We start from the raw sequence: 24,000 nt of genomic DNA, 5'->3' as shown, positions 1-24,000 counted from the left end.
GTGTAACTGTGACGTGTGTATTGGTCCAGTAAATCTATTGTAATACCTTCAGAGACTCTCTGAGGGCAATTCTATCATGTAGTATCCTCATGTGCGATGCCTGTACTCAAAGTTTTTGGGTGAATCAGTAATACAAGCCTCCGGACTTCATTTAGTGGACTTCACAGTTTTACTACAGCTGCTACATTTCCATGGCTGTTTGCTAGCTTTTTGCAATGTTTCCATGAAGTTTTAATGAATGTTTTCATTTCATGCAGTTTAGTACTGTCTTGTTCATGATGCAGTTCAACAAAAACACTTTTGTTCCAGTCAAAAATCCTGAGGAACTAATAGCAAAAATGTTCTGTGTAGCTGTTGAACTGCAACATTTGTCCATTACAGTGTTCTTGTACTGTTCCTATCCCAGGTGTTACACATTAACTATAGTATCAAATAATTTTATAAAAGTGGGATTCATTTTCCATTTCATCTATGGATGTTGTCAAGTAACACTCCTACTTGTTTTCTCATACCCTTGCTTTAACCCTGTTTGGGCACCATCTTAATTTTGCCCCATTATTCTTATTCAGAAACATTTTGATCAAGTACTTTTGTTAGTATTAAATTTTATAGAAAACGGACACAATCTCTTAAAAGCTCTGCTGTTTCACTCGCAATTCTGGAGGTCATTCTCCAAGTCACATAAGGTAGTATGAATGCATAAATATACAGTTTATGGGATGAGTCGGCCACATTAGTCATATAAAGTAATGTCCATTCAGTGACTTCTTTGTGGTACCTGATTTGATATAAACCTAAGAAATTTGATAATAAAAATATTTTTTCTATAGTATTAGGCTTAAAAATAAAACAGGTTGAGAAATGCAAAGGAAAGTCTATACAAATACCACTATTATTCAAGTATATGAGTCCTGACAACACCTCTTTTTTTTCTTCAAAACAGCCGTGAGTAACTGAGATCCGTCAAATGCTTTTGCATGGTTCATTAGCTGTATTGCCTCCACATTTTCACATTTTTAAACATTTTAAGTGCAGTCACTCATTCAGATTTTGACAAACAGAACTTTGCTTCTCATTTTAAAATGTGTCATTTACCACGGAAAAACAGAATCCTGAGATCTCTGATCAGAGTGAGGCTTTCACAAAGATTTTGGAAATAATTTATTTGTCCTTTGGTTGGACAAATCCTTGAATAATTGCACTTTCTGGGAAAAATGCCATCATTTCAACTGTTCATCATTGCATGGCAACATTCGGATCTGCTGACAGAAAAAGCTGCTGTTCTGAGTAGAAGACATTCAAGACAGCCACACCAGTAGTCGTTGAAGGGCGTAAACATACATGTCCTGTTGGGTGGCCAGCTGCATTTAGCAGCACCCCCAACTAACTCAGTCAGGACTGGTTAAACTTCAGCTGTCGCCACACTGTACACAACAAACTCTGGTTATCCTTCTCACTTGGGAGTTTCAGTACCATGAACTCACATTTCAATGAAATATTGTCATCAGATAGCAATCAAAAAATCAATTACATCCCTGATTTCCTAGAGTAGACTATGCTTGCATTGGTATTTCAAATATTTTCCTTTTAAATTTAACTGGCCATTTGAAGCAACACTTTTATGCACCTTATTTCCTGCCTCTTTTTTTAGTTGTGTGAGTTTGGGATGTTGGGTCTGCTTTTGGTGTTTTGGCTGCACTCGGCAGCTCAGGGTCAGCCTCCGTCCAAGTTCTAGGGCAGGCAGGAGGCTGTTTATGTGAACAGGGGACAGAGAACAAAGCAGATTTGACCACAAGTTCATCATTAGGCTCAGAAAGGTGATGTGATCACCACGCTCAAGAGAAAGGCACTGAAGGTCCCCAACGTATTTTTCTCCTGTGACCATTCCTAATATAAGCCCCTTCCTCTTTCCCACCCTCCAAATTTCCATTAGGATGCCCCAGTGTAGAGAATGGAAGTGATACACTTGCTCCTTCTTGGACCTCTTCCAGCTCTAAGGAGAGAAAAGGAGCTGATCAGCTCCTGTGCTTTGGAAAGTGCTGGCTAAAAATTTTAATGTTTAATGGAACCGCTGTGCTGCAGTTATTGTAAAGTTCTGATCTCTTGCTTCTAAACTGCTTCAGTACATCTACGTCTTCTCAGACCTCTGCTCTATCCTGAAATGTCTCTCACACAGAGCAGTACAGAGTGCTAAGAAGTCTTCTGGAAAACAATTCTGAAATCTTGATGAAATCCACATTCACAGGAATTGAGCATTCCCAGCTATTTTCCTCCTACTACCAACACATTCTTACAGAACAGCAGAATATATTATTAAAGGCAAAGACTTTAGCTGTTTATTTTATCTGCTTCTTTGATAGGAAATCCAGAGATGACCTATAGAAGTAAGGAAAAGATGGGGAGGGATGCATTACAACGTGCAGTTGTGGGACGTGGGTATTTCCTGTAACCTGTGAGGTTTGGAACTAGAGTATACCTGCTGTGCGCACGAGCTAAACCCCCTCATGCTCAGTATAATGTTCAGTTGGCAAATACATGGGTATAATCGGAATATTAACCTACTTTTCCCAAACATGGGTGTGCTTGCTGTTCTTGGCAGAACTGCTACTTCTACTTTAACCCTCGCCTCTCCTGCTGTTCCGCAGTCAGAGCTGGCGAAAATAAGAAATTATTGAAAAGTCTCATTCATGACAAATGATAAGTTTCACTAACCTTTACTGCTTTTATTTTTTTTTTTGTGTGGTTGTTGGAAAAACAGCAATCAGAGCCTAATCTTCATCCCAGAGTATTTAGCAGCTGCACAGTCCAGTTCATCTAGCATATCAAAAACTGCATCAGAATCCAGCCTGAATCTGAGAAACAGTAAGAGTTGGAAAAAAGTCAATACTAGGAAAGGTTTCAATGTTAATACAAGTATTTTTTCGTAAAGGCCGGACCATCTCTACTTCTGTACTTGTTTCCTAAGTTTTTCTAAGGTAGACTAAAAGGTCTTTTGGGGATAGGCACCTTGTCTTGTTTTGCTATCAGCCTGTATTTTCCTCAATGAGTGCTTTGTATCAGGTTAGTTTATTTCAAAGTCTAGATAAAAGCTGAGCTCTTTGAAAAATCTGGATCTCATTTTGCAGAAAAGCATCTCAAGAGTTTTTATGTTTTTCAGCCAAAAGAAGTTAATGTCAAGCTTTACCCAGATAAATGATCTCCCAATGTTAATGTTTCACTGCCTGGAATGTCTTTGGACAGCTGAAATATTTGTAGCAGTTCTTTTATATCATCACTTCTGTCAGTTTGAAAATGCCACGGTACAAAGTTTACAACCTTTTTCTTTTACAGTCCCACCCATGGCAAATGCTGCTGTACCAAGGAGTCAGTCAATATGGCATTATATTATATGGTATCTCTTGTGACAATGGAAGTAGAATAATAATATCATAGCTGGTATATGTCACGTTGGCTTGAAATTTCAACGCAGATTGTCGTTGTGATGCAATTTGCATTCAATTTCTACCAAATATGGTAAACGTTCTGTAGTCATTTTTTATATACTGCTTGATTTCAAACCAGAATTCTCAGAAATACAGTGCTTTGTGCCTTCCAGATAAACCAAAGCCAAAGCAATAAAGAATTACATTGTGTCGGATGACTGCCGGCTGAGGCAAGCTTGCACCTTTCTGGGTTTTGGAACATACCAATATTCCGGCAGCATTTACTGTAGAACTTTGCAAAATCAGCTGTGACACTTCAGATGAGCATGTGCCTTCTCGGTTGCATATTCTGATGCTCAGACTACCTCACAGACTATCTTTGCACCTTTCTATCGCCTAAAAGACTCTGTGTATTTGATGAAATTATTCTAATGTATAACATCATATAACTGCTGGCCTCTACAACTGTACAAGACTCTGCTGGCTGTGCAGTCAACCATGGCATACTGACTTTCAGAATGGTTGGTAGTAAATGGAAAGCTGTAATTGAAATTAATGGAAAGTTTGCTGCCTTCCAGTAGGCTTTTGCCTAATAGTAATAATAATACAGCATATTGTTTGCATTTTAAACTTGCTACCTAAAAAAAGTTCTCTGTATGGGTGATACAGGGTCTGGAAATAGTCAAAATGCTTTCAAACTGCATGGAAACAGAAGACACAAAGTCCTCGTTCCGTTGTCTCTCTACCTCTGACCCACCGAAATGCACAGGCCCTGTTCCACAGACCCTGTCGTTCACGTGAAACTAAAAAGCTCTGTCAACATGGAAATGCTCCGAACCGTCAGTTCCCTTAACTAATCCAATTTCTACAGACAAAGCATCTGCTGTGCTTCTACTAAGTGCTGTATTTGCTGATAGGAAGGGAGGAAGGTATTGGTGGGGGATCAGATCTGGGAGCTTCTGTAGGCATCGGAGCTCCAACTATTATTATTTTGCAAATAACTAGCAAAAGTGAATATCAAGTAACAGCTACTTGTGTTGAAGAAGAGCCTTTGGATCTACTCAGTGAGAATCTGTGTTACAGTTATAACAGGAAACTGCATAATAAGAACTTGGCCTGAAAACATAATGGATACTGATTCATCTCATGGGGTAATCTTCCTTCAGTGGTTTGAGCAGATACTGCTCTACATGCTATTTTCAGTCTTTTACTCATTCCCATTGAAATGAATAGAGCTTCTGCACCATTGATTTCAAAACCATTTCATGTAGCAGGCAGAATATATAATAATAGTAAAAAGACAGGCTGTAATAAAAAAAAAATAGGTTGTTTGTGTGTTACACATGACTCAGCAGAGCCCAGATTCTGTAAGCGCTTGGAGCGCTTGTTTGGCAGTTACTCCTGCTCCCAGTGAAGTCTTGGCCCCAGGCACCTTGCCATATGTTTGAGGTGGGAGTGGCACAATGGGAAACCCACAGCTTTCTTCAAGGCTGAAATAGAGCGGGAGTTTCAGCAATGTGATACAGATTAATTACTACCTTAAAATCACTAATTAACTTTATTGTTATTTAAAATTAATTTTATATTAGGTAATCTAAAATAATCCCAGGATCCTAACTTTGATGCATTAACCAATGTCACGAAAGAATCATAAGCGGTCCACTCGAGTAAAACGCCTGCACTAAAATGTTTTCAGCTCTCTCTGTAGTCTGTGGGGCAGAGAGGCAGCAAGCGGAGCAGGAGAGGCATCTGCCTGGCTGTCTTGTCTTCAGCTGAGATATCTGAATGTCTTCCTGCCACCCACGTGATGCCCCTGCCAGCCCTTCCCAGCCTTTACGGGGCGACTTGGCCCTTCCCGCAGCGTGCCATCAGCACTGCCGTCCCCCTGCAAGCCATCAGCGTCGGCTGTGAACCCTGATTCTGCCACACAGGCTGGCAGCCTCCTCATGGCAGGCGTGCTAGCAGGATTCCTACCAACCACTGACTGGACTGGAATTCAGAACAGAACACATTACTGTCCTAGTATTTCCACCTTCTGCTGAATACAGATACCACACTTTTGTATCGGGAATTATTTCATTTGGTCTGATGTGCCCTTGTTTTTTATACTGTAGCCATAGCATCCCTGATACAAGTCAACAGGCATCGGAGACAGATTGTTAGAAGTATCGAAGTGCCTAAAGAGGCAGAGAATCACACTAGAATTTTGGCTTCATATTTAAGTGCCTAAATGTCTTGAAAAATCTGAAGTCTAAAGCTTCAATGTCTGAAATTGAATTTGTATCAGAATCCTGGCTCATGTCCGGAAGAAACTCATCTAACGGCGAGCAAGGGAGAGGAAGGATCAGTTGTATGGGTGCTAAGGCCTTACTAATAGAAAAAAGACTGAAAGTTTTACAGAAGTATATCCTAAAGTTTAAAAATATATATATATTAAAAAAAAAAAAAAGAAAAAAAAACCCTCCAAAATGTATGCTTTTTAAAACCTTCGTATTTTAAATTAATCTAGTGGGGTTCTCTGGGTTTTCTGAGGCCTCACTAACTTTTGAAACCGTGGCTTTGGCAACATTATGCGCTTCAGTAGATGCGCAGCCTGAATCGCTTACCCTCCTGCTGGAGTATGTGCAGACAAGGGGAAGATTTCAGCACAAAGTAGCAGCTTCATCTCTGCAGATCTCCATTTTTGGCAGCTTGTATCTCATTCTATTATTCAAGCATGGGGAAAGATCTGAATGTAGAGTGTTGGGGGCTTTTTTTAGTTTGTTTAATTATTAGCTTAGGACCCAAAATAGCGCAAGTCCTGATTTACTTTAACACTAAGGGTCCTATTCATAGCATACAAGCCACAACCACAAGAGAATTGCATAACTTAGGAACATAATAACTGTAATTACTGGAACAGCAAAGGTCACTGGGTCCATCATCATTGTTTCTTAATTTCCCTTTTACATTTATCCCTTTATGTGTATAGTCCTATTTTAGCCATTCCTTCTTTAAACATCTTCTCTTGTTATAAGCATGAGTTAATTTGCTGTCCCTGAATTAAGCAGCACACCAACTTTTCCTGAATGTCTCAGGTTTTTTTCTAAATGCTGTAACTTTTCAGTGCTTCTTTCTTCTGATTCACTTTTTTGTTTGAATTTTAAATCAGTAAGGATCCACTGAGAGTGGTGGTGTTCTCATCATCAGCTGTCCTTAGAGCGTTGTCTATGGAATTCTTCCACTGTGGGGAAGCATTTACTCGCCTTGCTCTTCACAGTATTAATTTGGCTAATAAGAAATGGTCGTATTTTCACTCGACCCTTGCCTGTTCAAGGCTACATAGCTGCTACCTCTCTCTTTTAGATCTAGTTTATTGTGGGGTCATGGGTCTTTCACCGCATCATGGAAGTTGGCTGCTGCTTCCACTTCAGAAGACACCCTCGTCTCTAACACGGCACCCTGATTATAATAAGGAGCACTGTCCACAATGCTTCTAGTACACTGAGGCAGATTATCCATGAGACCGGTTAGACGTGCGCTCACAAAAGACCATTACCAAGGCAGCTTAAGAGTTTCCTCTCCTGTACAAGACCAGATTTTGAAATATTTGTCTACTTAGCTCAAAAGGAATGCTACCAAATCAATGCAGAACCATCTAGGGAGCTATGTGATTTGTATCCTTGCTTATCTCAGTGCTGCACTATATTCAGTGGAGTTTCTAAACTTGCTTGTGTGATTGTTCCCTTGCATCAGATAGGGCCCTGAGACTGAGGATGCTAAGTAGCTTCCACTGAGCCGCATCAGGGATCTGCGTCTACGCCATGAATCAAACATGAGTCTTCTAAATCCCATGTCAGCAACCTCGGCGCAAGCCAAACCTCTCAGAAAAAGTCAGGCTGCTTGGCATTCCGGGTTCCTCAGAATCTGAAGGGGACTGGTCTGGGGAGATGTTTGCCTGCTTCTATGCTAAAAACTCATGTCTTCCCAACACATTTTATCATAGCACGTCACAGAAACAATACGCCTGACTGGCAAAGTCACATTAGCCTAGGATAAAGTGTCAAAACAGGGATTTCTTTCCAACCAGGAACCTCTTAGTGGTAAGCAGACTTACAAGAACAGGGCTAAAATAAAGCAGGTCAGATTATTTTTACTTACACTCCCACTTGAATTATATCTTTGGTCATACTGCTATTTCATCTTTCTTACTAGTTCTGTTTATTTGGTAAACTCGTCACACAATTCCCTTTTCTTTTACCAGTACTTTCAATGTAAATTTTGCATTTGACTTGAAGGAGTTTTTGAAACATGATCATACTTGGCTTTCCTAAGAACTTTGTGACTGGTGCACGTTTTTGTTCCTCCTGCAGGATTTTGTAGGAAGGATTCACATATTTTCAACATGCTTTAATGTGTAAAGATCTTACACTCAACGAAATAGCCTGGGCTCTGGTCATTGATCGACCTGCTTTATACTCGTGTTTTGCTCCCCTCTCAGAAAGCGGAATTAGCCCAGCTGGAAGAACGTGCCCATGGGGCCACCTCTGCCCTCTGCAGTGAAGACTTAGCTCCTGCTTATCCAGCGCTGGCGAGAGCACTCAAGGTCTCGGACAGCATTCAGTTAGCGTTAGGGTGAGCTCCCCAGTGTCCCACTCGGGAAAGATCAGGGGAGGTACAGTGGATTTAAAGAAGCAGCAACATGGAAATACTGGAAGTCAGACTTTTACCAGGCTTACAGTTTAGTGGCGATCATGGATCCCGAAAACTCAGTCTCCATTGAGTTTAAAAGTGCTTGTTTTAACCTGTAAAAGCCCTCAGGCTTCACAAATTAGAACTAACTTTTTTTCCTTACTGTCATCCCTTACCTGAGAACAGATGCTCAGAGTAAAGCCACCTTGTGAATAAAAGTCCATTAATATTTTCTATCTGAATGAATAATGAAAAAATAAGAATAATATTTGTGGACATGAGAGATCAGTAAAAAATAATCTAAAATACTTATGCATATTTTAATGTAAATTAGTACTAGGTATCATGACCTGTTTGTCACAGTCTAGATGGACTGCTTTCTTGATGGTCTCCAAAGTGAAATTCAAGGTGTGGAATGGGTTAGAAGGAACATGGAAGGCAAAACCCCCTACACACTGGTCAGTGAAGCTCTGTGGGCTGTTGAGGAAAAAAGAAATGAAGTAGAACATATACTTAAGGTATTGCTCTCAGTGGAAGCAAAACTTGGTGTTTTGAGAGAAAGGAAGAAAGTTTTTTGAATGGTGCCTATTACAGATTAAGCTTGTTAATAATTAAATTCTCAGCAGTTGGTGCCTGCCCATTCTGAATACTGAATACTTGATAATACTTGAATACTGGGCACTGAATACTTGATAATAACTGTTTTGTAATTGACCTAATAAGAAATTGATCTTTATTGCAAATTCTAGGAGTGAGAGGGGTTTCAAACTGCATGAAGTCACAATGTTTCCCTCAAAATATAGCCTAAAATCTGTGTATATATAGCCATATTTTTGCACAATGACCATGATCTAAGGGTTTAGTTTAGCCTGTTCTTTGAATACTCAGTTTAGGCTCTCTGGTTTTCGCAAAGCTCAAAATTGCGGGACTCTCTCCTGGAGACAGGTAGCATCAGTATAAAAAGGAGCTTGTACTGGTGCAGCGCAATAAATTGTCCAGTCTCTCTACAAATTACCTTTCTGCCCCAGTGGGGTGTGTTAAGTAGGAAAAGATGTATCTGAGTGGTTACAAGAGCCAAAAAGAGAGGAAGAAAATCAGTATGAAGAAGTCAAAAACACCTGTTGTAAAGGAGATGTTTGATTTCTGTCACAAGGGAATGAATTCCCTTTGAAAGGTACTTCATTGCTAATTAATTCACATGCACCTAATGTATGATTTCAGTTTAAAAGGCTAATCCTCTTGTGCGAGTTCAAAGAGTTTTTTTTAAAAACAGAACATTTCAAATGCCTATGAAAATGCAAAGCAAATTGAAAGGGGTTAAAACTTAATTGAATCTATTATTTCCCCAGAAGTGTATCTAGAAAGGACTTGTGTGAATGGGTGAATGTATACATATATATGTGAATGCATTTTTATGTCTATGACAATAACTGAGTTAGCGGATCTGGAATAAGCAACATGTTAATGAAGATTTCTTATTATTTAGACTTACAAAGGCTTCAAATAGATTTAAAAAAAAAATCCTAAATTACAAAAAACCGAAGCAATTTCATGCCAAATGTTGATCTTCTGGTAATAAATATCTTTTTTTCACTTTTTTTTTTTTTTTTTAATCTGAAGATTCCATAGAACAGGATGAAATAGAAAAGTCAATTTCAATAATCACATAGGCATTTATAAATTGAACTTTTAATTTTTTGTATCCAGAGACACAAAACTTGTATTTTTTGATTTGGAAATGCATAGAAAAATCAGATGACAGTAGCCACCCAACTATTTTCAGAAAGCTGCACATTTTTTTTGAGAAAATGCAATAAATTCTCCCAGACCTACTGCATACTGCAGTGCTTAAATATATTTATTTTCTACTCTATTATTTATTACTTTTCTCCTTCCTTACACTCTCATGCCAACTTCATTTACCTTTATTCAAGATAACTGGAGATCGTGGCAAGGAATATTTGTTTGAGGACAAACACTTTTGCAAGATAATGAAACTAGCTCCTGACCTTCAGTTAGAAAGAAGCACTGTGGAAATAATACTGTGAGAGGAACCCTCCCCGCCCCCAAAGATGCCCTTCCAAGAGCTAGCCTAAGCTTGGAATGAGAAGGCAGGTAGCTGGCACACCGGCTAGTCAGGGAGATCTTCCAAATCTTAGAAATGCTGCAGCTAGCACAGTTTAGGAGAAGGCTGCATTAAAAAGAACAAGTTCTTTCCATCCAAACTGAGACTACAGTTTTAAAGCATACAAATGTTGAAACACGTATCTTGGTAGGCGGACCTGCATTTAGTTCTCAGCTCTGCTGTTGCCCGTTTATTGCCCCTTAATCTTCTTTGTAACCCTTTGCTGGACTCCCTCCAGCGTGTCCGTTTTTGTGGCACTGGGAGGCCCAGAACTGGGCACAGCACTCCAGATAGGGTGCCAAGCAGAGGAGAATACCCACCTCCCTTGACCTGCTGCCACACTCCTCCTGATGCAGGGAGATGCAATTTAAAATCCAACTTTAAGTTGGAACATGAGCTGAAACAGCTGTGATGATGTGCCAAGTTCCAATTTAAAACATTGAGAATTTCTGACCAACTCTGTTCTATCCCTCCCTGTCAGACAAGGTGACGGTGAAGCTTGGAGTCTTGAAGGTTTACTTAATGTTTGTGAAGCATTTTTTATCCTTGTACGAATACTCCTTACATAACTAGCAAAAAAACCAACCCGCAAAACCACCAGACCTCTCAATGTGAGCAACAACCTGAATTTTGCTGGTTAGCAGCTGCATCTGAGCTCCACGTATGCAGGGAGCCTCTGAAATATCCAGTTATTACACTGCCGTCTCGCAAAGTGTTGGAAGAGGATACAGTAATAGGTCAGGACAGAGAGAATATCAGAAAATCCCAAATAGATTTTTCTTGTAGCTTATTGGAATCAGATACATCCTGGGGCAATGGGAATGAAAGGAGTTTTCAGTCCGAAATAGAACTTTTAAATTTTTTTCATCCTTTTCACAAAGCATCTGAAAGTCTGAGGAAAAGTAGGGGAAAGGAGGATGAAGTAGGAAAATACCTTGAGGGATTAATGTTCGTGTCTCAGCTAACGCTCTCATATTTTGCAGCTTTCAAGCTTTCTGGTGTGTTTGATTTTTCGTTCTGGGCTAACACATGTGTTTCCCATAATGCAGAGTGTTTGGTACATTAGGTGGACGCTGTTCTAGATGTGGTCTGATGAATGCTGACCAAAGGAGAAAAATCATTCCCCTCGCTCCACTGGTGACTCTCCTGTTAACACCGGCTGGGCGCTGCGGGTGTTCATGCCTGCAAGGGCACACGCTTGGGCTCCTCTTCACAAGCCCACCTGGAGCCCTTCCAGCAAAGCTTTGTCTTGCTGCTACCTTGTGGCCCCTCATGAGGCTCTTTGTGGTGCAGTCCTCCAGGCCAATGCCAAGTCTGTCTGCGTGACAGCCCTGCCCTCCAGCACCCTGCCTTTGCCTCACATTAGTCGGTGCTCCTCAAAGCGTTTCCCTGAGCTACAGAAAAAACTTAGGAGAAATGTCTCGTAGGGCCCTCATTAATGTGATTTCGTTTTCTGTCTGGCAGCAAAGGGTTCAGCTGCAGCTGTGCCATTTTAAACGTCTTTGTTTTAGCTGATGAGGTGTTCCCGTTTTCTTTGTGATTCTGAACTTCAGTGTCACACAGATTTCTTGTTTCCTTATCCACTCTCTTTTCCAATCTAGTAGCATATTTTTTCATGGGTGTTTTGTTATTTAGTTCTATGCTGTTTATCATGTCTTTATCAAGACAATATGTTCAATGTCTTATGGTCATTTATGAATCTTAAGAGCATCTAAAAATTACAGCCTATACCCAAAAGAGTTCACGTGCCATTTTCTACATACAGACCTTAACTGACACGTGCAAATCAAGACTCGAGACACAAATGCCTATTTTTCACAAAGCAAACTGATGCATGTTTCGTTCTGTGAGTGATTAAATACAGGGCAAAGACTGAAGATGCATAATTTTGAACAATTAAGTTCGAAATACATCACGTGGTTTATTTTTAACAGCTTCTGATTATTTTTTTGACTAATTGTTCCTGCTCTGATTCATATCTCTGCAGAGCTGCATGTATGTTTGTAGCTCAGCTCAGACTTCACAAACTGAGCAGTCAGCAATTAGTCAAAGTCTGAGAAGCTTGCTCATATTAGTATTTCTGTTACAACCATCACTTTGGGCTGCACACAAGGCTATGACTAAATGTCTTTCTTGGAAATGCTTCTTAGAAGCGTAAGGCTGAAAATACTCTTCTGGTTCATAATAACCTTGGTTGTCTGTTGGTGAAAAGGCAAAAGCAATTTAATAATAGCATCAATATCAAGCTGGTTTAGGCATAATAAGGATGCACAGACTGTGACCAACAAGTATAGGATGGTTACCTTACAAATGTTTATAATACCATCTTTGCTTCGATAATTATCACTCAATAAGGTATTTTTGCTTCAGAAAAGGCTACTGGCAAAGATGTTAAAAGATTATTAAGGTTGCAAAACTAAGCATGCAGAAATTAAGAAGTGCCTTTTATTCAGTTACTGTGAATGCGTTATAAAATAATCTTTAATCAGGTGACCATGTGTTATATTTTCTATGTTTTTCTAGTGCTGCCAATTCATTCAGCTTTTTGGGTGAAGGAGGGGTAAAATATATCTTGTAATTAAATAGCAGAGAATATGGGAGTGGAGGAAGGGCCCTGTTAACCTGCTCAGTGCTGCGTTGTTCCAATAAGCCTGAGTCTGGGCCGTCAAGACTGCTGGGAGTAAAGCAAATTCTCTTTTTTACTGTTCCTAAAGGATCTCATTAACTAGGGTCCCTTACATCCCTCCTGTGTTGCACGTAACACGCGAGAAATGTGGCTGACTGTAGGAGACTGGAAAGTGAAATGACAGCGCAAGTGGCTGGGCATGGGCTAGGGAAACCCACGCTATTCCGTGGTTCTGGGACTCTGCGACGCCCAGGCAGGACGTGGGCTGTACCCGCCGGGGCGGGCGAGCGAGGGCGGCACAGCAGGGCTGGCCTTGGAGGGCTTTGCAGAGAGTGGGCAGATGAGCAGCGCTGGTGTCGGGGAAGCTCCCGCTGAGCAACGCGAGCGTGGCTACTCTATTAGACACAAGCCAGTGCTCCTCCGAAAAGATAAAATCACCATCTGAGATACTGGGCCTCTCAAGGAGACAAGCAGTCAGGTTTTCCTACGCTCTTTCTTAGAAATGGATGAATATATTTCTTCAGCGGAATTTTCACATTGAACACGAGTCAGTATGACTCTAACATGAATTGGAGAACTGGCTTGATTTATATCAGATCTATTTATCAGTCTGAATAGTTAAAATTCCAAACAGTAATAAGCAATTGAAGCCAAAGTCAAACAGGAAAGAATTCGAAGTGTGGGAGCCATCCAGTGCAGAATAAATTTTTTAAGTTTCCCTCTTCTCCCTTAGGACTGTTTTTTCTGTCCTGCCTGAAGAAAATGGCATGTTTTGGGTACGGTAATTGCGTAAAATACTCTCATGAGCTTTTTGAGCTTGTAGACAAGTAACGCTCACTTCCCTTGCTACCTTCAGGCAGCCAGCCTTGGGGTGAGACCTGACCTGAAGAATATATAGCACTAGAAGAGGTGGAAATGATGTGCCCTAGGATACCGAGTCACAACCTCACTGCCTTGGAAAGTACACAGGATCTCAAACGCTCATGTCTCAGACGTGGTAAAGATAAATGGTGGATTAATACCTACAAATGTATCAATGATTTGGTTAGGATTTAAACTTTTTTATCATGATCAGTAAAATCTTTTTGTGACAGTCTCTGATATAAAGTGATACTACTGAGAATACATAATCATTGCTTGTATAATTTTTTAAATCTTTGTTTATGAGAAATGGTGTTGTTTTTCTTTTTGCACATCTGACAATATAATACAATAACACTGAGCATGACTCATACATTGCAATGATTCAGCAAGCTTAGAAAGTCAAAAAGTACATATAGCTGACCTGAAAATTGGAGAGACTGAGCAGTCAGAGCTATGTAATCTGGCTGTGTAAAAAGTAAAGCAATTTTGGTGAAACTGTTGCGTATTGTGTACATTTACACAAAAGTACATATAGGTTGACCAAAAATAATATACTAGGGCCTGATACTGCATTTACTAAAGTCAATGACATAACTGCTAGTAACTTAAATGCAAGTAGGACTTGACTCTAACTTCGTATAATATTCCAAATGCTGAATAATATGAACAGCTATACCTAGTATTTCTTAAGAATCAAGACATCTGCAAGCAAAAACTTATAAAAATCAACAGGATTAACAGGGTGAATAGGCTAATTTCTCCACAGAAGATCTAGTCTGGTTAATTAGGTGACATCAGAAGTGGCTGCTTTTCAGGTAGGCAACCGATGACCAGTCCAACGGTGCGTCTTCACCTTCTTCATAACAAATCCTGTCCAAATACTTTCGTATTTCAGCTTCAGAAGATGCAGTCGGATTTGGAGAGTAGATGCTCCCAAGCACGAGGGACCACTTAACAAGTAATAAAATAACAAGGCATGGCCTTATTACAGGGGGCCAGCCAAGGAAAGAAATGTAAAGGTCCCTGAGGCTGAGGGTGGGAATGACAGGAGAAGGAGGAAGCAATAAAAAAGAACTAAATGGAGAGAGGCAGATTGAAATTAGATTGCAATTACTGACAACATATCATCCATGTCCTTCAAATGGTGTTCTCTGTGATCCAAGTGCCTGCAAAGATCTAAACACCCATTTGTTGCCACTGGGCAAATTCAGATGCTGAGCATTTCCACTCCTGACAACTCCAAAAGGTGTGGAACAGTGCGGGTGAGATCTTCAGTGAGCGTAAGTCATCTCTGCTCCGTTAGCGTATAATGTATGAAGTCACTGGAGTTGAAACAGTTTACACTAACTGAAATTCTGGCCCCATAACTCTTAATTTGTATAAAATATGTAAGTCATAGCCAAATCCCTTGTTCATCTGGTAAGCTAGCTTACTATTTTCTACAAAAATATCCATGAAACTATACTTTCCAAAGTTACATATGTATTCTTTATAGATGTAAAAGTGTTGAAACATTAAAAAAATCCTCTGGTGTTACCAAAGTTGTTGTTTTTTACTCTCCACTATCTTCTTTATCTTTAGTTACTTTATAAGATTCAGTGTTTAAGTGTGGGTGACGGTAAAGGTTTATGCGGTAGGTAATTGCCTGAAAGAACATTTTGTGTGTTGCACAACCTAACAGCTTGATGCTTTGTGAGTTTTGGTTTTCACCTCTAGCTAGAAGATTTGCCTATGATGAGAGGACCCTCTGACATCTTAGTTTCCAGCTTCAGATTTTTAGACCTTTGTATGTGAACTTTCCAAGATTTGGTTCTGTCATGAACTCAGACCTACACAGGCTAATCTGAGCTACGAGTAACTTTGGTTTGAAAATGTTGGGGTCATTTTGTTGTGTGAGCATTTAGTGCCTTCTGCTCTTGTCTGGACTAAAATACTACGGAAATACATCATTTGTTTTATTGCTGCCTTTCAGCTCTGCCAATTCTATTCTTAGCTGTAGCCTAAAGTATTATGACAGTCAACAAACAAAACAAGTGTTATGTAGACAGTGGCTACCCCCTAAAAGATGTTCTTACATGGGCAAGAAATTAATCTGAAGGATCAGTATTCATTTTACCAGGGGCATTTTCCCTGTTTCAGTGCTAGAACAGGTGATTCTTCACGTCTATGTTGTTGTTTTCCTCCTTTTAGAACTGATGTTTGATACTTTTTTCTTTATCTATCAAGAGATCCCACCTGGGAAAACCTTAACATGTTCGAACACGTATCACGTAATTTTTATACCCTATCCCTGTCTCACCTGTCAGCCCTGATGTTCTTGCTACATCAGCTCCCCACCTCTCCTTACCCGTAACATCAGCTTGATAACTCATCTGTTTTGTTTTCAAACACCGATCTTCACGCTTAGCATGAGCTTCCTATCAGCATTCACAGAGCTAACTGCTGTCTGCCTTCATCGCCCTTCCTAAAGCCTTTTTTCTCCATATGATGACAGAAAGTTTTGAGTGATTATGCAGCTGGTATGCTTTGATCTCTCCTTTTCACCAGATATTGTCTCACTGTCATACTGGACTGCCCGTTTGTTTCCCGAATCCATCTGCTGCCTTTTTCTTAGGGCCGGATGGTATTCTCTGTGACAGCTCCTGCTCATGATTACGTGGGTGCTACAGCAATACAAGGTGCAGATCCACAATACCTGCATTATCTCTCTTTTTTTGATAGAAGCAGTTTCATCTGAAAATGTGTCTCATTTATTCACCCTGTCTTACTTAAGGGAGAAAGAATTAGAAACTGTAAAATCAGTAGACCAAAGCAGCCCAAACACATAACTTCAGTGCTTTGATCAAGCAGATAGAAACACCAAGCTGGGAAAGTTTTCCCAGTTCAAAACAACAATATTCACCCGCTACTCAAGTATTCATAGCTACCAATGAGTTACAGACAGAAACCATCAGTGTAAATTGCATTCTGCTTTAAAGGTTTCTTGTAGGAAGGTTGTTTTGCCTCCTCCCCCATAGTACACTATCATGATGGAACAAGCAAGAAAAGAAGAGGTATCTGCCCTCTGCAAGGGATGTGCTGTTTACTGCAGCCTGATTGCTTAGGGCTTGAGCTTGAGACTGTTAACATTTGGCTGAGCCTCTATCAGGCAGGGTGATGTCCCTCATGCATGGAGAGCTTACAACAGGTTTGCTAACCATGCATACGCAGATGGCACAAACTTCATCCTAGTAGCTGTCCCCATGTTTACTCCTTGAGAAGTTTACTCCTATTATCTTTTTATCCGTACCCTGGCAGTAGACTGTTTCCATCTTAGATGCTATCAGCACTCCTTCACCAAGTTCATTAGTTGAAACCTGAAGTATAAGGGGCCTTTAAGCCTGCTGGTGTTTATTTACAAAAGAGAGAAAAGATGTGTTTAAAGAAATGCAAAAAATCATGCATCTCCAAGTACATCTCCTGCCTAACGAGGGAGTTAACAAAAACGAAATCAGTTCAGGCTTTCCTGTTCATCAGAGCAGGGCCACAGACACAGTTCATAGCTCAAAGCGTTTGTGTCGGATGCAGACACTGCCCTGATCTAAACAAATGCAGGCAAGGGAACTACGCAGGACACTACGAAGCCGCAGCTCTGTCCCCTGGGCAGGAGCACACAGCGAACTGGCAGGTAAGAACACAAATTATTACCCTTATCTGATAGCCAGGTGCATCTCCGAAGAGAAGTGTTGTGTTCAGTCTGCGTATTCCTAACGGGGCTGGGTGCTGGTTTGTAGCCCTTAGGTAACTTCAGAGGCTCTGTCAGGAGACAGCCGAAGTCTTCGTTAACAGGATACCCTAATTTTCTTCTTTTGCTATGCAAAACCTGCCGTATTTCCTAATTGACAAAAACACCTAATGAAGTTCAGTACTTTGTGCTAAACACTCTAATTTCTTTTTTTGCATATTCAGCCACTTCAAAGGTCTTTTCTAAACTTCAAAGACTACCTTTTGAAGTCTCTTAACTTGTGAGCCAGCTAAAAGGATTTACATCCTCCATTCAAGGAGCATTTAAGTAAATACTTCCACTGGAATACATTTTTTGTGTTTCATAAGTGTCCCCCCACCAAGAGTGACAGATGTCCCTGCCCGCAGCAGGGGGGCTGGAACTAGATGACACTTACAGGTCCCTTCTGCCCCAAGCCATTCTATGATTCTGTGATTGTATGAGAAGAAGCTTGCTGTACTGAAAATTCCCGTACTGCTCCTTGACAGAGACATGTTTCAGTAAAACAGCTATTAACATATGACTATTACATATTTACTAAAATACTACATAAAATAAAAATCTGAAAGAAAAAGGAAGAAGTACTCAGCCTCCTTCTGATACTGAGAATATTATTTTCTTAATTCCAGAGAAATTTCTGATAGTGCAAACAGATATTTTAGGTGAAGTGCTATTGCCAGAAAAGCCCATCCATGTTTTGCCAACCTGATTGTAATTATAAGTTTCTGTCAGCATCCTTTTAGAGGCAGGCTGTAATCTGTAGGCCACAGGGAAACTGTGGATATGCCTCTTCTCCTTCCACCGTGCTCCTCCACCAGCCACAGGAAGAAAGAAGCGATAATTTCTCAGCAGAAAGGATCGTCCTCCTTTTGGCCACGTGGACTGGATATTCTGGGCTGGCAGAACGGGACAGAAGGCATCCGGAAGGACTCCTGGGTCTGGGACTGTCCTTCCAGGGTGATGAATCTCAGAACCACACTCGTAGCGCAGGAAGGGTCCCGAGGCAGGTGTTCGCAAGCATTTCAAGATAGTTTGTTTCCACTAGTTTATTTCTAGTCTTTGCCACGGTGGGAAATCATGAAAAGGTTAAACATTAGCCTGGCATCTGCTAGTTTGTGTTTTCTGAAAATGTACTGCTCTCTATAAAAATCTCAATACTCTGTGAATTTTGTATATTATTCTGGTATCCTCATTAGAGCCTCAGTTGGAAGTTTTTTGTTTAAAAGATTTTGGGGTCAAAACATTAATTTTTAAATCAAAATCAAATCAAAGGATCTCCCAAACCGAGTTAGCTTGGACAAGAAAACTAAATAGGAAATGGAGAAAGTCCAGCAAATGATAAAAAATATAATCTGAAAAGCAAGAGTTCATTATTTCAGTTCATAGTTTCATGTTCTATATCAATTGTTCAGTGCTCCATCTTCTCCACTTAAAGACATGTCAATAGAAGAGGTGCATTAATGCGCCTTGCTATTGGCATGCAATCATATAATACAACAGTTAAATACCAAATTATGGTTTTTAAACCATTAAGCTCAGCAGATGCTTAGTACTGACTGATAAAGTATCTTAAGCTTTTTTTCTAACCGGTCCTTGGCGTTGTTTCATCATCTAAAGTGATAATAGGCAGACGCCTGTTGTCTCTGTCTCGTTCAGAATTCCTTGGTTTTGCCTTGTCTTCTGTCCAGCTATTCCCCTTGTACTTTGGCTTGATTCTGGAAGAGACCATCAGTTTGTATCTGAGACTTCATCTCTCTGTGCTTTCTTTTCTGCTAGGAATAGATTTAGCAATAGAGCAGAAGACAGCTTTGACTTCCAAACTGCAACTTTACGGTCACAGAGGCTTGTGTTTCTGGGAGGCCAGAAATAACGTCTTTCTAAAGAACAGCCCCAGCCCGGTTCTGTTTGACTGAACTCACCACATGCCCTCAAAATGCAAATTCTGAAGCTGCCTTCATAGTTTAGAAATATCATTTTAGGCATCCTAAATAAAAATGATACAACTTTCAAAGATGCTGAGTGCAGCTCCCCTTTTATTTCCCTGGGATTCCTAAAATGTAATTAGGCCACTTACATAGTAGGATCCTTGAACGGGAACGTATTTTATTTATCTAGGTTAGATTTTTTTGGCCTACTGTTTATTTCATACCCAAGGCTGATCTACTTTTTACATGTATCACAGAATCACAGAATCACAGAATCACAGAATGGTAGGGGTTGGAAGGGACCTCTGTGGGTTACCCAGTCCAACCCTCCCGCCGAAGCAGGGTCACCTACAGCAGGCTGCACAGGACCTTGTCCAGGCGGGTCTGGAATATCTCCAGAGAAGGAGACTCCACAACCTTCCTGGGCAGCCTGGGCCAGGGCTCCGTCACCCTCAGAGGGAAGAAGTTCTTCCTCATGTTCAGACGGAACTTCCTCTGCTTCAGTTTGTGCCCACTGCCCCTTGTCCTGTCGCTGGGCACCACTGAAAAGAGTCTGGCCCCGTCCTCCTGACACGCACCCTTGAGATACTTGTAAGCATTTATAAGGTCCCCTCGCAGCCAAATTACAAATTTCCTGTATTACAAGGAAATAGGTTTCTTCCAGTCCCCTTTAAACATGTTGTTTCATAAATATTATCAGTGTTCAATCTCAGTTGTAAATAATGACTCTCGTTTCAAGGAAGACCATAGCTTAATTGGTAAAACTGCTTAATTGTCTTACTTACACACTGTGTTCTCCCCTGAGTTATTTAGGGCGCTTTCTGTACAAAATGCATTACTCAAACCACAGTCTGTGCTCTGGACTTCAGACTTCACGTGCATTACAGAAGCTCCACTGTTCATTGTTCTACTTTTTTCCTTCCATATTCCACCACCTACATCTCTTAATACTTACAGTATTCAAAAAAATGCTCTGTTCAGAGTTTCTTCATGCTTACAACAAGCTAATCTAAAGCACATTTCCAGGAGAAGGTCAGAGACAGCCTGAATACGCTTTAAGATGAAACTCCCTCTGCTGTCCTTTCCAAGCCATTGAACAATAATGGCATCAGCAACAGTTTTGCTCATCTTTCTGCCTTTCCGGTGGCTTTCAGCAGTTGAAAACATCCTCTTTCAGTCAAAGAGCAGAAGCAAAGGCTCACATGCTGTGTGGAATCTTTCTTTACCTGGCATATTGCTAGGAAACTACTACGTTACAATAAAGCAAAGTTATAAAAATCCCATTGGAAGGAATGAAAAGGCAGGTGGTATCGTTCCCTAGGAGCGTGCCAATATATTGCATCAAGCTGTTCCTGACATCTGTGATCGCTGTGTGCTCATCAGGAGAACGGGCATTACCCTCGTAAGCTGCAAATGGGAAGAATGAAGATTCCTGGACTTGCTGCCATACCTGTTCTCACTCAAAAGCATAGATGAGATACTATTATAAGATAATAATAATGATAAGAGAAGTTCATTAATTATTTAAGACCTTAACTAATCAGGAAGCGACATGAAGTTCTACCAGCAGATGCTAAGGAGCACGTGAAATCCCTTTGACTGTGTGACCTCCTAGACGAATGCCTTGTTCAGGCAGTGTCTGCATTGCACCACTCGTCTCTTCTCCTCTTGTGTGATGGTCCAGAGCCGTCCCGCTGCGATCTGCTCCGGCTGTCGGGGATTCCTCTTCATCACTTCACCTTGCTGACAGCCCTGTTCCTCGTGCCCCAGCGGTACGACTACCACTCTTGGGAAGAGCTGGTGCTTGTGACAGCTCTTGGCCTCGCGTTGCCTTTTACACAGCACTCTGTAGCTGCATTACAGTTTATGAGTTTCTCTTTTTTCAGTCTTTCATTAACAAGAAATGGTAATGGAACTGTCTTTAATCCTCGACACGTATAGTAGTTACCCCCAGGAATAATCTTCACAGGTCTGAATTTCAGCACTCTCCAAACACTGGCTTGCTCCAGTGACCAGGGATCTAGCATTCTTTTGAAATATGTTATCTAAAAGGTATCTTTTCTAAAGTCCTAGTCAGAAACTTGGAAGAGAAGTTTTCCATGTTATCACAGATGGAGAAAAAGGAATAACATTCATTGAATTAGTTTGAATCTAAGGGAAAATTTAGCTTTAGTGTGAGCTTCAGGAGAGACTTACATTGCTGATACGTTCCCAGCTGACTGGCGATCTCAACTATGTTTCTTTCTGTCAGAACCTTAAAGCTGTCATTTATCTTTTTACAGGTACTTAAGATGTTGTGCGCTTAAACTGTGCACAATAATTCACCTCTAGTTGTGGTCATTTTCTCTCCCATAACAAGACTTTCATAAATCATTCCTAACAAAGTAAATAAATCTCTCAGTCCCCACCATGCCCCATTATTACATTTCAGTCCTTCCTTAAAAATAAAGATGAATGCATTTAGTAACTGCGATAACTAGAACTGCCATCCTTTAAAATATTATCTCCTGGTATGGAATTTGAACTAGAGAAATGCATCTACTTTTAAGAATTTGATCATTAATCATCTGGCAGAAGCAGCATACTATATACATGAAAGCTGGCGGTGGAGTGGGGCTGGTTTTGACACCTCTAGGGAACATCAACAATAGCCGACAAAAGTAAGAGGGAAATGTGATGAAACTTCACACTGAAATAGGAACGCGCGTGTGCCACAGTGCTGACAGCCGCTCCGTGCCCTTGAGTATCTTTAGCAGCAGAAGTGTTTAATCACTTGCGTTTGTTTGGCAGTTAATGTTTGTACTGTAAACACTTGCACAACTTCATTTTGATGTGCTTCATGCAGTAGAACCGAGAAGCCTCCTCAGTTAGCCTTGTGTGGGATCGGGTCCTTTCAGTGTCTCGTGTGTATGACAGATACGACTTTTTCCTTTTTGTGCATGTTCTTCTCTATGTGCAACGAAATGGCCAGCCTAAGAAGAAGATGTTGAATTCTTTTTTTAAAAATGTTTATGATATTTCAGCTGTGGGTTTTTCTGGGGGTAAAGGGTTTGGCATTTTTAGGGTTTTTTTTGTTTTGTTTTATTTTTCCATTAAGGTTTATTAAATTTTTAAGACTAACTTTTAAGAATATCTGCTTCTACATCAAAATTCTGATCTAGGACAGAAAATCTGTAGCATTTGGTTTTCATTTTATGAAGCATGAATCATTGTGTGGTGGATGATCATAGTTTAGACAAAAATCATGTTGCTTGAAAATTTAAAAAAATCCTCGTGACTTGAAGATTAATCCCACTGACCATGTTTTTAGGATAAAAAACTTCTATTTTTTCATGTCTTCTTTAAATTAGTGATTTTTCATAAATTAAAAAAAAAAAAAATGCTACGGTAGAAAAGACGATTTAAACTAAAATGAACTAGGAAACCCCAAGACAAGAGTATAGTTCTCTGATCGGATCCTTAGCATGTAAGAAAGTGGATGTAGAAGATTACCAGATAAGAGCTGTATTACTGCACACATTTTGAGAGGTAAATGGCTGCCAAAAGTGATGGCAGCAGGAATCGGCCTCACTGTGTTTAACAGCTATTTTAGTAGACTAAACTGTTTAAAATTGTGTGTCCCAGAAGGAACCGTCCTTTCAAAAGTGAATGACGTGATCTTAAAATACAGCCCATCCAGCCACACGAGAGATGTGCCTCCTTTAAGCAAGTGGTATATTTACCCAGCTGTGTTTAAAATTTGGCCCAGAAATCAGTGACAAGTATCTGTATCTTAGCAGCAGTGATCACAATTCCTACTAAAACCTGCACCCAGGACACCTTCAGCAAGCAGCACCTGAAATGCCAGCATCAGGCGTCACGTGCGGGGCCTTCTGAGGAGCCGTGACAGCCAAGTCCTCAGTGGCGCAGACACCTGCAGCCAGCAGTAACTGCATGCACAGCGGTCGCATTTCTCATCTCCGGGGAGCTGTTTGCACACATACCTGTACACAGTGGCAGAATGGGGCGACACTTTCTAGTTTCCTGGGGGGGGGGGGTCACATGATTGCCTAAAACAGCATTTCACCTTACAGTAAAACACATAGCATAGAATGTCCTGTTAATGTGTTAGGTAATCAAATGTGAAACTAACCACAGAAGTTAAAAATGCAGCTGGCTTTATTTTAATCAAAACTGGTGTTTCTTTATTTTCCTTTTCCCAGTTTAATTACAAGGATAATATGCTGTGTGTCTGAATTGCAACTGCAAGAGAAAATTCTTCACAATTTGACTTACGCTTCTTTAAGGATTAATACAACCAAGCTAAGCTCAGTCTATGTGTTGGCTGGCATAAATATTTATTTTCCTGTTACAAAAAACCCCCAAGAACTTTGATGATTCTGTTTTCGATTTTTTTAACATTTACAATATATCAAATAGAGTTAACGGGCTTTCTGCAACAAGAAGCAATAGTGCCCAAGAGGTATATTACGTATAGTGATCCCCACATTAAGTTCCAGATCTCTACAAATATTGTAGCTGTGCCTCTGTGAACTTCAAAATGCAAGCAGCTTCTTTGTCACAGCCTAACTGGATAGAAAAAGCTTCCCACTGAAAATGTTCAG

The 24,000-nt window shown here is 40.4% G+C and overlaps 1 protein-coding gene across 1 annotated transcript in view; it reads right to left on the bottom strand.

Annotated features, from left to right (window-relative positions):
* SHISA9 (shisa family member 9) overlaps positions 1-24,000 on the bottom strand; it is a 183,271-nt gene that overhangs the window by 69,553 nt on the left and 89,718 nt on the right. The gene's annotated exons all lie outside the window — the stretch shown is intronic.

Source organism: Opisthocomus hoazin, chromosome 15, assembly GCF_030867145.1.
Source record: "Opisthocomus hoazin isolate bOpiHoa1 chromosome 15, bOpiHoa1.hap1, whole genome shotgun sequence".
NCBI lineage: Eukaryota > Metazoa > Chordata > Aves > Opisthocomiformes > Opisthocomidae > Opisthocomus > Opisthocomus hoazin.
This window is presented reverse-complemented; position numbering and strand designations above follow the sequence as displayed.